The sequence below is a fragment of the Dreissena polymorpha genome, chromosome 14, assembly GCF_020536995.1.
Source record: "Dreissena polymorpha isolate Duluth1 chromosome 14, UMN_Dpol_1.0, whole genome shotgun sequence".
NCBI classification, from domain to species: Eukaryota; Metazoa; Mollusca; class Bivalvia; order Myida; family Dreissenidae; genus Dreissena; species Dreissena polymorpha.
In genome coordinates this window covers 12,845,851-12,857,346 of record NC_068368.1, presented here as the reverse complement: position 1 = coordinate 12,857,346, position 11,496 = coordinate 12,845,851, and positions in this window count along the sequence as shown.

Below are 11,496 nucleotides of genomic sequence, written 5' to 3'. Positions count from 1 at the left end.
GAAATGTTGTAAAGTTTAATGACTGTTTATGGCAATCAGAAAATAACCAAGAAACTGGTTGGATATAAACAATGGCTCTATGTTTGATGACTCCTTTTGTCACAATCCGTAACAATCAAAGAGTAGAGTTTATAATACATGTTAGTGACAACCTCAACATTTAATGGTGTAAACCATTCTACAATGAAGCATGATATGGTTGGTGGTGATTGGAAATGCGATCATAGCTTATGTATTCCATATCATTTCTCAGCACGACATGGCCTTTTTATAGTATGCTATGTGGGAATACCTTAGGTTACAAAGCGGGCAGTTGCTTGAACTCATTTAATCAATGTCTCGCTTAACAAAAAAAAATAATAAAATAAAAGCGAGCATTTTGTATCTCGTTACCATATCACATCTAGCGTTGAAATGTTGGCTATTAATTGCTCTTAGGGGCCGTCAAACAGATTTGTGCGTCGGGCGACGCGAAACGATATTTTGGGAAACTACGAGGATTGTTTATATAGGTAACAATAAATATCTTTTAAAAAAGATATACGGCGTTGATTGTGGTTGTGGTTGATGAAAGATAAAAGGTTATATCAATGAGACAGCATATGCCTTTTTCTGCGCTGTTCTTAGCAGCATCACATGCAAATCAATAACGTTTCGCCAGATTTCGTGGCCTATTTCGCATTATTAGATATTATTGACCATATATTTATAGATATAGAACAGAAATACACACGAACATAGTTATTTGATTCGATTGTTAATAGTATCGTGAATCATCGCGCTCATGCTTAATAAATCGGTCGCTATGCTGGAATAATTCTTATTAAATTAATCAAAACTAGTACTTATCATGGAATTTTTGAACAAAAATCTTGTATTTACATACTTAAATTATATCGCCGAATATCAGCAACAAAGATATTTCTGGTCATGTTCACCGGGTTAACGCGATAGAGTTTATATAATGAGTATTGTACTGACCGCGAACTGAACTTTATACCTTGCGAAATGGAATGCATTGCATTAAATTGAGGTCACGATTCCACTGCTGGAACGACGGTTTGTTTAAAGCTTTATACTTTTACATGTTTTTTATCGGTGTTTTGAAAACAACGTAACATATTTTGATCAAAACGAATATCAGGATAGGGAACAACAATATTTATATGATCTAAAATATACGTGATCACAAAATGCAATATGGTAGTAATAACTAAATATGAGAACACAGCCTTTAAGTACAAACGCTATGGCGCTGACAATCTTCTTAATGTAAAGGGCCACACACAAGCTGTATTGATATCGTGAGTTAAGTGTGACACTGTTCTATCCCGCAAGCTTCTCAAATCAGCCAATGGAATAAATGAAGTGTATTCATTCGAATCTAGCCGCGGGAAATTTTATTTGAATTTTATTGGACACTTACAAAGGTCAGGTAATGTGAAAAGCAGGCTTATACAGCTATGCCGAAAAAATACATCAGTCCTGAGCATGAGCGTGGATGGTCAAGTGGTCTAGGCGGGATACTTTTTACTCCAGGACTCCAGGGGTCAGTGGTTCAAGCCCTGTTGAGGGTTACTTGTTTTATTTCTTTGAATTGCATTCTTGTTTTTTTACTGGAGATTTGTAGTTCAAATATTTAATTTTTAAATATAAAGCATTTAATGTCAAGCATCAATACATTTATGACATGCCAAAATCTGTTGGAGGGCCCCTTTAAAGGAACATTTCTTTTTATGTGTTAACTTTATGTTTCCAAAATATTGTACAAAATATTCGTTGATTTTGAGTATTTATTTTACTTAATTTTTTTCCAAATAAGTCAACATCTATCGATACAATAGAAAAATATGCTTCGTCCCGATACTACGATTTTTCAAATAATTTTAGTAGATGCAACTTACATGTAACATCAATGCATTTGAAAGGTAATATATGAAACGAAAATAGCTAGTTAAAAAGCTTATTTATTCCAACTTATTGATTTCATTTATTAAAGAAATGCGGGTCCGATTGAAGAATACCCACATATTGATTTTGTGAGCCAGAAAAGATTGACAAGTAACTTGTAACCAAAAGAAAGTAACCTGTGGTTTATCAAAAAACCAATTCAGTCATTATCAGAACTCACGGAGATGTATTGCAACTAATGTGATGCTCTTCTTACCAGTTTCGAATTTCAGTTCAAATAGATTATACAGGTTGTTCGTGTATTAATCCCCTTCGGCTATTTTGTTTTTGTTCATATGCATTCAACTCGAACGGGAAAAATAAAACTCCTGGCTAATTGAAATGTTCAATATAAGTTCTTTTATTGAACAATATCAATTTATTAACGTCGGAAAAATAATAATACTTAATTTACTCGTTTTGTCGACAATCAATAAAAACGTGCATTACTTACAAATGCGTTTAGAATATCATTCAAATTCAATTACATCCGTGTTCACATTTGCTGCTAGAGGGACCCGTGTTTGAACAACGATGTTTCACATGACTCATCGGCTGTTCTGGTTTAATGCTAGTTTCAAAAGCCATTTTCACTTTGCCTCTTATAGGGGAAAGTGTAAAAATATAAAACACTGAATATGGGCTACAATTGGTAAACTTTGCATCAAAAACAGAACTCCTAAAATAAACTTAATTTCAGCATCATTTTCAACATATTTTCATATTCAACATATTAGAAATAGAGTCAGGCAGATGGCATAAACCAGAATCTATACTAGTCCAGGAAAGAAAATGTCAACATTGCGATGTCTTGGAGGATGAATTTAATTTTTGTTTGAATGTCCCTTATACAATGATATTAGAAAAAAATACATAAAGCAATATTACTGGTAAAGATCAAATATTCAAAAATTTATAGAGTTAATGAAATCTGATAACCAAACAAAACAGAAATTTAGCAACTTATGTTCATAAAGCATTTATTCAAAGAAATGTCTATAAATATTATTTTGAGTAATTTGCATGTCAGGAAAGTTGACTTCTCGCTGTCAAAAGCGCTTTTTATGTTAACATTATGTTGAAATACACGTATCTTTTAACAATGTATGTATAGAACATAATATAGTTTGTATTTGATCAATCATGTCATGAACTTGCATTTATTGATGACCACTCTCATGCATTTTGTTTGTATAAATATATTCAACATACATGTGTACTCATGGACTGTAATGTATAATGTATCTTGAAGAAACCATATAAACCATATATTTTCAGTACCATAACAGAACGGACGGCAATCATCCGTGTTTATGGACACATTTCTTACTTTATATGCATTTTGGACACAGTACAAAGGTGTATTAAATAAATGGTAATGAAATGCCATCAATACAGATAGATCTATTTATGTTAAAATATTCATTAAAACTATGTACATTCCTATTCACATACTTATAACACATGCACACACAACGCTATGCATACTTAAATTATAGACACCAGTTGTCTTAATTACATGTTGTGTCAGATATCCAAAAAGAAACAATCGTATGTAAAATAAATGTTTTTCACATATTTACATTACCCGTTTCGTTTATTATGAATGAGACAACATTTGGCATAACAATTTTGTCTTGTTACATCGACTTAACATCAAGCATAAAATGAAGGCTTGTGGAAAAGTTAAAACGGAGCAAAGTTAAGAGCAGTAAATAAAGTCTTAAATGAAAGGCAATACACACATGAAAGTTAACATAGAACATACGGTATACATGCTTACATGAAAATTAACATTAAACATACAATACATGCTTACATGAAAGTTAACATAGAACATAGAGTACATGCTAATAAAGAGAATACAATTCATGCTTACGTCAAAGTCAACATATGCATTCAATAGATGCAAACATAACAGTTAACATAGAGCACACGAATCGCATAAAATATTGGCTAACATGAAAATAAACATAGGAAATAAGATACGTGCTAACATATAAAAATTAACATGCCATTCATTATTGACGTTTCATAAACTGTTATATAAGTGGCAACCGCAGAACAGCGAACATCTTCTGTACATTTGCAGATAAGCGAGGACCCTATTTGAAAACATATTTCGTTATCATTTATATGCTGTTCAAATTTTAATAACGGGTAAAGCTTGCAATGATCATATTACTTGAAACACAAAAGTCCTCGGACTTTTTCTCGGAATTTCTTATTAAACCCAACGTAAATTATCGGATTGGCTACTGTGTTAAGTAAGTAGGTAATCCTTCCAAAAAGCATATAGCGGACTACCATCGGCTTTAACTTATGGCCCGGCTGCGTAACGATAAAAAAGCAAATCCAAGGTGGTATCCATGAAATAACAAAAATGGCGCAGACCAAGAAAGTAGTGCAAATGGCTCTAATGCTCGCGCGCCGAATTCCTCGAACCATTGGTTGGTTTCTTGCAGACAATATATTTGGTTCCACCTGCTCCGAATGTTGTGCTTTAATGCTCGCGCGCCGTATACCTTGAACTAAGGGTTGGTTTCTTGAGGACGATACATTTGGTTTCACCGGCTCCGAATGCTGTGCTCCGATGTTCGTGCTCCAAATACCTCGAACCCTCGCTTCGTCTCTTGCAGAAGACACATTTGGTTTCGCCGGCTCAGGTATTGGTGCTGTCGAGATTTGATATGTTGGTTTGACCATTATATTGCTTACCGAAGATGTTAAAGTCATTTTCTTCCTTGGTTTCGGTTCATGTGTCTGGCCGCCTTTAAATGACGGCAGTGCAGTCAGCTTCATAGCGTTGGCAGTTGATGCAGTTGGTTTTGAAGGTCTTGTGTTCATTGTGTCAACAAAAACGTGAAGGGTCGAAGACGGTTTAATTCTATTTCGTCGAACATCAAGCCACGCAAAGAAACTAGATCGCCGTGATCTACGTGTTTGTCTCTCGAAAGCAGATGTTTGGATGTCCAGAATTGTTCGCTCACTTTTTCGTACGGTTCGGGCAATGTTGGTGTAACTTACGATGACAGCTAGCGTAGCTAAACAAAAGACGATGAAGACCATCAAGTAATATAGAAACAGATTGGTGTTCATCGAAACTGATTCGCATAATGCACCAGTATTACGAAACAGCCAGAAACATGGTATTGACAACACTGTTGTGACAAGGGTCACCACGAAGGCAACCGTTTCTAGCCCGTTTGCTGGTTAATATTATACTGTTTGCTTTGCAGATTTTGAGGTATCGATCGACTGCCAGCCCACAGATCAAAAATGATGAAGATAAAACTATGGACTGACTTAAGAACATGTGGAGTTTACAGATGACGTCATTTCCGTATTTCGCCCAGAATGTATTTGTGAATGTCACATAGACGGGCACATTGAATGCAGAAGAGAAAAAGTCGCAGGTCGCTATGAACAAAATGAACCAGTCCGTGGTACTGGCAGGTTTGTGCTTGATGAAGACGAAAAGTACGATCAGATTTCCTGACACACGCAAAGCGATTATGGCGTAGAGAAACATGGTGTAGGTCGATAGAATTGTCTGCGTTATTGCTGGCATGTTCTGATTCAAGTTGTTAAGAGAACAGTTGCCCCAATCCTTAACACAGGAGATTGACTCGTTGGATGACATGCTGGGACCTTTTTGGTCCACTCTAACGTCAACTATTCTGTTCAACGTCGGACTAATTTTGGTATCTGAATACTGTAAAGATAGGACACATTTGAGTTTGATCCTGATATATAAATCAGTCAGAATATATTCACCCTATTGGATAAATATTATTAAAACAATATAATGTATTATAGGTAACAATTTTTTCACGCATGGATATACATTTATGAAAACTAAATAACAAATGGAGTGACAAATGCGATCCGAATAATCGCCGACACAAAATTAAAATATTATTTTGTTGACTCAAGTAATTATTCTAGTTCGTTAATATCCAGGGAGCAGGTTCACGTTACTTCGTGTGGTTCACAATTAAACGTTAACCCTTTGCATGCTGGGAAATTTGTCGTCTGCTAAAATGTTGTCTGCTAAATTTCTAAAATTAGCATTTTCTTTGATTTTTTTTCAAATAATACTATCAGAATAGCAAACAGTTTGGATCCTGATGAGACGCCACGTTCTGTGGCGTCTCATCTGGATCCAAACTGTTTGCAAAGGCCTTCAAAATCCGGTTCCAGCGCTCAAAGGGTTAAAGGATGAAAACACACAGATAAGTGTTGCTTTTTCAAAGAACTTTTTAAAACAATTTCTCTAAAGAATTTCAACTATACATATAAGATAGTCGTGTATTCTGCTTGTGGCTATGTGAAATACATCGGAATTACTTTATTTAATAATATTATGTTTTACGTAACCAAAAGTTTGATGTGTATGCAATACATTCATCATCATTATGCAGCACGCAATGTGAAATTTTGTCACCGATTTCAGACGTATTAAAGGACGTTTTCTTAAATTTTAAGATATCGACATGAAGTGCAAGAAAAACTTTCTTTAATGTATGAAAAATATTTGCAAATGTATTTCAATGACTTGAGATAATAAAACCATAAATATCGTAATGGTGTGGTTGCATTCTGTGCAGCCCGTGTGTAAACCCCTGAAAACCCCGTTGATTCTGCACCCTGATATCGATGAACATAAATTCACGAGTTTGTTTCACCATAACAATGATGAGACGCATCGATAAATAATTTTAAATGTTTTTTCTCCTGAATTGAACGCATATGTGCATTTTAGATTAATTAAAATTAACCTATGTAACTCTTGTATCCTACAGCATAACAAACAACACAAAAATCACATCAGACGAATTACCGCAATACATTGTCTATATCCTCTAGCACTGGTGATCGTATTATATCGACGATATCTTGTAAATGCCGTCTGACTGGGATTCTTTTATACCATATAGAAAGCAACCTGAGCTGGGCTGAAGCAATCGAGGCGACGGCGTTTGATATCATTAAACCACGTCATTAGCACATTTGAATATTAAAGATCATAATGGTGTCAGAGATCTGATCTTTAAGTAACAGTACGATTTATTCAACTAATTGAATCGCACGTGTGAAAAAAACGTGAACAGAAAACTGATATGTTTACTGGAATTATTTAAGGCAATAGCAACGGGGTGAATAATACAAAGACGGACAATAGCTTGTCTGTCTGGCTAGTCGTACTGCTCTGTACGTATAGCCTTTCCATATAGAGATTGTCTAGCTGTACAGCTTAATTCAGTATAGGATTCTCATTAAGAGCTGTTAATCAGTAATAAGTGTGTTTAAGCTCATCAACGTACACAAAGTATTCATCGGTTTCATCTTCCTTTCATGTAATACTGTTTCTAATTTGATTCTTTAATTAGTCGACGTTCCTAAGTAAGATGTGAACAACTGTTTTAATGAGTTGCGGCATCGATAAGTGCAAAGTTAAGTGACGTGTGAACAAGACAACCCCGCATAATTAAGGTTAAAGATCACTAATAATATTAGAATCCTCGACAAATTAGGCTACACAATTACGAACCGTTATTTCATTCTCATGCATTGCTCACTATGTATGATAATTTGGTGTTTTTTGTAATTGATTAACTTTTCCCACATTCTCGTAGTCAATATCTTTATATATGCTCATTCTGAATACCCCCACCCTCGCTGGATAATATGTGCTGTTGTTGCTAAATTATCGGAAGTCAAAATATTGTTATAAAAATTGTACTTTGTTATATTGCCCTTATTGTATATGTTATATACTTGGGTGAAAATAAAAGTTCTGTTCTGTTCTGTTCTGATATTATGAAATTCAAGGACGGAAACCGTCGAAGGAAGGTCTTAGAAATTGAGTTACACAAATAATTTAATTCGGTTTCTAATTTGATTCTTTAATAAGTCGACGTTCCTATGTAAGGTGTGAACAACTGTTTTTTATGAGTTGCGGCATCGATATTATAAAATACAATGACGGCAGCCGTCAAAGGTAGGTCTTAGAAATTAAGTTACACAACTAATTTAATTATTATTATGCTTTTGATCAAATTTAAGACAATTATCATTGTTTCTTTCGGTTTGAGCGAACCAAGTCATATTAATGTATATATCGGTGGATTTAGTGAAGTTTGTATATGGTATCATTCCTAGTGCCTCGCGGTTCTTATAAGTAACATGATTTAAGTTATCAGCATCTTCATCTGACATACATGCGAACAACAAAGACACGGATACGCCTGTGAATTCACACTGTCTAATCAGCGTCTTTGTTTCCGCTGCATCATTACTAGAAATTACAAATTAAAAAGCAACCATTGTAGTTCCGAAGATTTATTTGTATAAATAGTCGACATTACATGTATTGTGCCCAATTGTCCTGAAATGGTGCCTCATATTGTGAAAATAGGGTATATAGCTTCATGTTGTATATGCTTTTTGTCAAGTGCTATTATCTGAAAGCAATCAAATCATATTTAATTGTTTTCGTTCTATAATACTTCTTTAAATGTGTCTTAATTTACGTTTCCCATTCTCATTTATCGTTTTATCCTGTTCACGTTAAGTTTCCTTTAATTTGTTTTGTTATGAACTTTTCTCATTGTGATGTCGCATTTTTCATTGACTTAGTTAAGATTATTTACTATATATTTAATGTATACATTGGATATTTGCATGTACAATGCGTATTTATATACTCCATAACTGTGATTTATATTGATTGCTTAATTGTTGATTGATAGTATTGCAATGGTTTCAATTTAGCCACATAAAGAAACAATGGTTAGGAACCATACCTCACTCGTCGGGGGAATCATTGGAAATGATGCAAGAGCAAGTTTCATGAAAATGCGCAAACTAATGTAATTTCTCGAGTGCTCACAAGCTGTTTATTTTATGAGCCCTATGGTCCTAGAATTTTTCCCCATATAACCCAGTTTCGAATTCATCTGAGGCATCATTGGGACTGTTCACGATCTTTTGTTATGTAATTATGATCTGGTTACGTAGTTTTGGCTGATATATTAGTAAGACTTATATTCAGACAAACTGTCACGAAGATAAGGCACTAAATGGGGCCTCTAGAGTGTTCACACGTTTGGTTTCATTTATTTGATTTAGTGATAAAGTGTTTGACCCCAAATGACCAAGTTTCAAGCTCAGCTGGGTTTTCATTAGGACACATCCTCTGACCAAGTTGTGAACAGATCATCATGTGAAATGAATGCTGCCTCTGTTCTTTTCACAAGGCAATTAATGACTTCAAAAGACGCACAACGCATGACAAATAACGCACACGCGACGATGACAGCATGGGCAAAAAAGCTTATCATGAGCGCGCTGTAAATACGAAATTCTTGAAATCATCGATAAATTTAATAGTTAAATGTTGTTTATGACAGCATTCCTAGCATTTCCGCTGGTGTAATATATTGCTTTTGTAAACAATGGGTTGGGCATCGTCCTATATGCATTTCCAAAATGTTAACCAGAAAATAGTGAATGAAAAATGATTTGTATTTATGTATTTAAAACAACAACAACAACAAAAACGATTTTAAATAGCAACAACAAACGACATTATTTGTGTAGCATCGATCCTTTATTTAAAGAATAACAGAGGTTTCTCGCTTGACAAAATTGATCCATATAATATTTGTTACAATACCACTACAATTTTTATCTGCCTGCTATAGTTCTGTCTAATATTGTTACCGGTATATAAGTAATGTTTGTAGGAGGGTATAAATTATTCGGAATCAAGTATTACGCCATCATTTTTGGTAAATAGAGTCAGATTCAATATCACAAACAATTTGATACAGAGATGTATTGTACAAACCCAAACACAAGAACACGCGCACGAACGCACGCACACACACACATAAAACAACAAACACATCTCTTTTGTAATAACGCGCAAGTGCTAATGACGTCAATTTTAACAGGTCAAACGCAAAACATGTCATTCAATCCCATTGAAAATGCACCGTCGTAGTATAATATTTAATAATTTCTTATGAAATGGGGACATAGAGGTATGATATACAGAAGAAAGGCGTTAATACCCTATAATTGAAGGCGTTCAATAATACATGTAGTATAATACCCTATAATACATGTAGTATAATACCATATAATTGCCTATAATTGCGTGATATATCATGCTCGGCACGAATAAAAAAATAACTCGGCAAGGCTCGAAAAGGTTCTTTTTTATCAGTATCAACTGAAATATTGCACAACGATAGAGCAGTTACCTGCAATTCTCTATATATCGGGAGCTATTCTTGTAAGCAACGGTGTTGCTGGGATCAAGTGGGCAGTGTGCCTCTGTCTATGTATCATGTACTTTACTGCTGTTTATGACTTAAGAGCAAAATAACGACCAGCTTCAATAAAAACCTATTTTCATTCAAAGTTGCCTATGACTTTTCCATCTTACCGATGTATTCTGCGCTTGATAGCAAGCTTATGATATGTGAATATTAATAATCGTACGTCGTGCTGTAACAGTATCTTAAATTCTTAACCAACCTATATACTTTTGGCTTGCTAATGTTTTCGGGCGTATTAATATCTGGTTTCGAAAATCTGTGTTCTAAAGTCATGGAGTCTTCTGTAACTATTATATCATATGTCATATAATTAATTATTATATAAGATGATTATTTTTATATAAGAGAGCGCTATATCATATGTAATATAATTAATTATCATATGGAGCAATTAATTATTATATAATATAAAAGACATATCATCCAAATGCAACATTGGCAACACAGTGTGTTGTTAGGGTTTTGTTTTCAGTCAGCAGTTAATATAAAGAGAGCCTACGGAAGTGTCAAGTGTGTCTGGTAATGCTTTTGTATGGTAGTTGATATGTAACAACCTTGTGACAAACAATGACCGGGCAGTAGACTCTCTTGCGCTTGCAGAATGGCTTTTCCTATGTACGAGTGCCTTGAATAAAAGATGAGCCAGACAGTACAAAACAGTAATTATTTTAACCCATTCATGCCTAGTGGACTCTCCCATCCTTCTAAATTGGATCAATTGTTTTTCAAAATTCGGGATGTCTAGAATATTTATTTCTATATTTAGAATATTTCTTACAGAATTTTTTTTAAGCAAACAGCGCAGAACCTGATGAGACGCCGCATCATGCGGCGTCTCATCTGGGTCTACGCTGTTTGCCAAGGCCTTTTTTTTAGACGCTAGGCATAAATGGGTGAAGTCCGTTGTGAAATTGCACACTGTATACTTAAGCACGATGAGGGCTTAAGAAAGCTTTGGCTTTCGCGAGACATTATAATATAATTATAATGACAATGATCAAATTTTTGAAAAGAATACTATTAAGGATCTTTATACAGCAAATAAGGCGACCATGTCACTGTCTGTATACAGTCTTTTTTTATACGATGCGAATACATTCTTTCTGTCGAATATCGATCTGCGTTTTAGTCCACCGAGGTATTTTTCTTCAACGGTTTCTGACACTGTTTTCAGTTTGTTGAAAACTCTTAGCGT